Source organism: Berghia stephanieae, chromosome 14 (genome assembly GCF_034508935.2).
Source record: "Berghia stephanieae isolate SIO BIC M18660-M18661 chromosome 14, UCSD_Bste_1.3, whole genome shotgun sequence".
Taxonomy (NCBI): domain Eukaryota; kingdom Metazoa; phylum Mollusca; class Gastropoda; order Nudibranchia; family Aeolidiidae; genus Berghia; species Berghia stephanieae.
The window spans coordinates 15,329,790-15,334,789 of record NC_088373.1 but is presented as its reverse complement, the minus strand read 5'-3'; the positions used below and the strand labels follow the sequence as shown (position 1 = coordinate 15,334,789).

Here is a 5,000-nt window from a genome sequence, read left to right as displayed (position 1 = left end):
TCTCTCCGCCTCTCTCTGTCTCTGCATGTCTCTCTTTCTCTCTGCCTTTCTCTGTCTCTCTCCCTCCCCCCCCCCCCCCCTCTCTCTCTCTCTCTCACTCTTTCACTCTCCACCTCTATCTTCTCTTTCTCTACCCCCCCCCTCTCTCATTCTCTCTCTCTCTCTCATTATCTTCACTCCCTCGATCTCTCTCTCTCTCTCTCTCTCTCTCTCTCTCTCTCTCTCTCTCTCTCTCTCTGTCTATCTATCTATCTATCTATCTTTCTCTTTCTTTCTCTCACTTCTAAATGTCATTGCATCTACATATATATCTTTCTATATGTTGATGATAATAATAATAATAACCACATTAAATCGCTTCTCTCAAATATAATACAATACTGCTAACGACATAACTTTGTCTTGATAAGTCGAGAATAATAATTATGATAAAATCGTGTATCTTGTTGTTATCAACATAAGTGCCTGCTCAACTCACTTTTCTGAATGAAAACTTCACCCCAAATACCGGAGCACACTCAATGTCTCAATCGTTTCTATGTTACATGTTTGTGTTGAGAATATCGGCTATTAATCGTAAATGCTTAAAGATAAGCATCATGTCATTTAAGTCGATCCATAATATGTGACCTATCGTCTCAAAACGGCATTATGTCGGAACGAACCATATGCTTAAAATTCGAATTTAATGTTAAACTGGTCAAAAATATAAATTGTTGGCATTTTCACCTTAAAATATGTGGCATCCATTCTCCTCAATAAAACATACAAACTCAACACAAGTTTAATATCTGGTTATAAATCCAATTTTCAACATCTTAACCATCCCGACTTAGTACCGTTTTGAGACGAAGGTCACATAATATTAATTTGAAGAACGGGTTTTCTGGCCAATTTGTGAGGTACCCGTCAACTGGGATAACTTTGCCTAAAGGGGAAACTTTGCCTCTTGAACTTTGGACCGATAAGAGATTGATTAATTTTGTGGCAATTGGATTCAATAGTCTGATGTCACGTCGCCCAGCAACGGCGGCCATCGTGGTTCTAAACAAAGAAAATAGGTACTTTTTATTCTTCATGATGGCTAGAACTTTTCATATGTCATGTGATCAGAATGTATAAAAGTCAAAACATGATCAGATTTATAATGTTTTTCTCCTCTGGATACTTTTTTATGCTCATCGAAGAAGAATTTCATAAGGGCGTCCGCCATTGATCCGATAGTTTAGAGCCAGTTACTAAGTTACCATGCGTCATTACGAGGGAAGTGACGTTTCGACTGTTGAAGCGTATTAGTTCCTTTGGTAGAGATTAAAGTCTTTTAACAGGTACGATAACTGCAACAACAAAAAATAAGAAAAGAAAAAGCTGAGATTATTAAAAATGCTCCAAATTCACAGAGGCAAAGTTTCCCTAGTTGCCATTAGTACAGTATTTTATTGTGCTTTTTTTTATATAGCGCAATATCCACTAAACGTGCTCAAAGCGCTTTACAATGGAATGGGTCCCTTGCCAACAGCAGCTTTTAACATTTAGGATGGGACATGACGCCTGTTAGGCGATATTATAATTTTTTTTTCTGACAGAGACAACGCTGTTAACAGCCAGGTACTCATTTTAAACTCGAGTTCGCTGAGAGAATGTGAGTAAAGAGCCTTTCTCCAAGGACATGCGCCGAGTAGCGAGGCTCGAACCCAGGACCTTCCGACCCGAAAGTAAGTGTCATACCACTAGACCACATAGCCGCACAGGCCTTAAGGCCAAGTTTCCCCAGTTGACGGTAGTACAGTATATGTCTTTCCAATACACGGCAGTGTTATTGTGTTATTGTGTGTTGTGCAATCTAATATTTCCACACACCATTTCATTCCTCAAGCCTAAACACATTCAATATTATAGTCTATAGGCTACAGGTATTATAATATAAAATGCAAACCGGCATATTTTTTTTTTCTCTCCCCTCACGACTTCATACGAATCCATTGTCAACAAGGTATAAAATAAAAATCGAGAAAGCAAAATCGGTTGAGGCGTGACTGTCAAATAAATGCATGAATTTTCAGTTAACGGTTTAGTTGCCAGATCTATTTGGTAAACCATACCAAAAAAACATAATAATAATGATAATAATAATAATAATAATAATAATAATAATAATAATAATGGTGATAATAATAATGATAATAATAATAATAATAATAACTATAATAATAATAATAATAATAATAATAATAATAATAATAATAATAACAATAATAATAATAATAATAATAATAATAATAATAATAATAATAATAATAATAATAATAGTAATAATAATAATAATAATAATGATAATAATAATAATAATAATAATAATAATAATAATAATAATAATAATAGTAATAATAATAATAATAATAATAATAATAATAATAATAATAATAATAATAATAATAATAATACATGACCCATTGTCCAATCTGATTATTTCGGACAGAATTAATTGTTGTTCACTAAGAAACCATATTCGTTCTCCACACTTCAGCAAATAAACTTAAATTTAAATCGCACATCCTAGACTTAGCATCTAAATACCACCCTGACAAAATGCCAAATTCTTCTCAGTATTACTTTTTCTGTTGAAATTATGTTCATTTAAGTTCAGTTAGATTTTAAATGAATTTGAAACGATATCATATCTTCAGTTCCATTTATAGCAATGAGATTACTTGGTTTTTCCCTGGCACTGGCCGTGGTGCTTGGTTGGGAGAGAAACAGTCGATTGCATAGTTATCATTTTGGGAAATCATCTCTCTGTTATGTATTGTGATATTATTTGTTATTTTGAATGTATAATGTAAGCATTTAAGTGCATTCCTCTTAGTGGGATCTTGCGCTGGTGTCTGGGTGAGACATTTAGGTGATCTCAAACTAAGTACATTGATAGTGTGTTCTTGGAATGATATACATCTGTTCCCCGTTCGAACCATTCTCCTTTTTGTCTTACTTTTTCCTCTCGTCCTTTTAATTCTACATCTAGACTCTTTTCACTATCCAATTTTCTTCCTTTTTACTGGCACTGATTTGACCTAAGTGTGTTGCAAGCGCCGTAAACCTCTTAAAAACAAAAAACATAGCAAGTTTACGGATCATAATTAAAACATCTGTTTAGTTTTAATTAGTATTGATTTGTCAAATAAACAGTAGCATTCACTGGTTTCACAGATGATGTCAAAGAAGTGCCAAACCCAGTTGTTTTTTGTTGTTTTGTTTTTTTTCATGCTAAATTACTTTAGATCTATTTATATTTTTAATCGCCATTTTAGGAATTTGGCATTTAAAATGCCAAAGTGGCATACTTTTTATTTTTTAATTAACACACACACATAATACGTATTATGTGTGTTGATAGTGACCCACCCAATCTCGTATCTCTTTTGAATGTGTGATAACGTTGTGATATATTTTACAGTGTGTAAGGTATTTTACACGAAGTGAAAAAATAAAAGAACAGCTGCCAGGTTTGTTTGAAGAACTTTTATTTTTTCTTTAATTAAAAGTTCGTTTTAAATTAGAGTTTCATATGCTGGATGGATATGATAATTAAGATGAATGACATGACAAAGTGTTTATGAATTCATACACAGTATGACAGAATAGAATTTTATCCCACACCAGTGCCAGCTCCCTTATTTAATTTATCGTTTTCATTGAGTGAATTCCACACTTGTGATATGGATAATATGTTAATTAAGTGACTTCTACATTGATGAAATGGATATGTGTTAATAATAATAATAATAATAATAATAATAATAATAATAATAATAATAATAATAATAATAATAATAATGATGATGATGATGATGATGATGATGATGATGATGATGATGATGATAATAATAGTAATAATAATAATGATAATAATAATAATAATAATAATAATAATAATAATAATAATAATAATAATAATAATAATAATAATAATAACAATAACAATAATAATAATAATAACAATAATAATAATAATAATAACAATAATAATAATAATAATAATAATAATAATAATATAATAATAATAATAATAATAATAATAATAATAATAATAATAATAATAATAATAATAATGTACATTTAGTATAACGCTTCGTGGCCAGATACTCGTTTTGTACACTTGAGTACGATGAGACATTCATCTCGAGGAAAGAACATTTTTCCAGGGACTCAACTTTGCCTCCCCGACAGATGGGCTTGATTAAACCAAGGACATTCAGACGGGAAGCCGAGTGACGTACCGTACCACCATACCCCAAAGCAAGTTCCACAATGGAAGGAAGAAGAACTGTCCGCGTCTTTAATATTAGACTTCTTGTAAAAGTTAGCAGTTGGTTTAATTCACACTTTCGTGCCAATCAGTTAGTAAGTTGAATGTCGTGAAATGAAGTTACTCGTTTGTTGGTTTTGTTTCATTGTTTTGTTTTGTTTTTGTTTTGTTCTTTTTTGTTTGTTTGATTGGGTTTTATTTTTGTTGTTTTTTTTTTTTTTTTTGTTGTTGTTGTTTTGTTTTTTGTTTTTGTGTTTGTTTTTTTTATTGTTTTTTTTTTAATTTTTAATTTTTTTTTATTTTTATTTTTTTTTTTTTTGGGGGGGGGGGGGGTCGGATTGTACTGTTTGTTTGTTTGGTTTTTTTTTTTTTGTTGGTTTGTGGGTTCTTTGGGGGGGGGGGGTGTTGTCTTTTGTTTTGTATTTTTACTTCTTGATTATCTACCTGGCTAACATTTTTGGTATGTCACGCATAGTTCGTAAATTACATAAAAACTATAACAATATTATGGGTTATCAGATCTGTAAATAAGTGATATTATTCCATGATTACTTTTTTTATACATTACCCCTTTCCTTGCCTACCATTTTCTGAATTTTCTCCAAAATTTCACAATTACCCAACACAAAAATATGTTTTTCTTACTCAAACAGAAACGCAAAAAAATACATTCTATCCATAATATTAATCACCA

General features: G+C 31.3%; 1 protein-coding gene across 2 annotated transcripts in view; it reads left to right on the top strand.

Moving 5' to 3' along the window:
- Positions 1-5,000, top strand: part of LOC144959725 (universal stress protein in QAH/OAS sulfhydrylase 3'region-like) — a 43,758-nt gene that overhangs the window by 32,218 nt on the left and 6,540 nt on the right. Inside the window, exon 1 of one of the 2 annotated variants that reach the window (XM_078892406.1) lies at positions 3,387-3,503. The exons of the other annotated variant lie outside the window; for it this stretch is intronic. The gene's annotated coding sequence lies outside the window, so the exon portion shown is untranslated. Of the gene's footprint in view, positions 1-3,386; positions 3,504-5,000 lie in introns of those variants that run through there. 2 annotated transcript variants of the gene reach the window in all.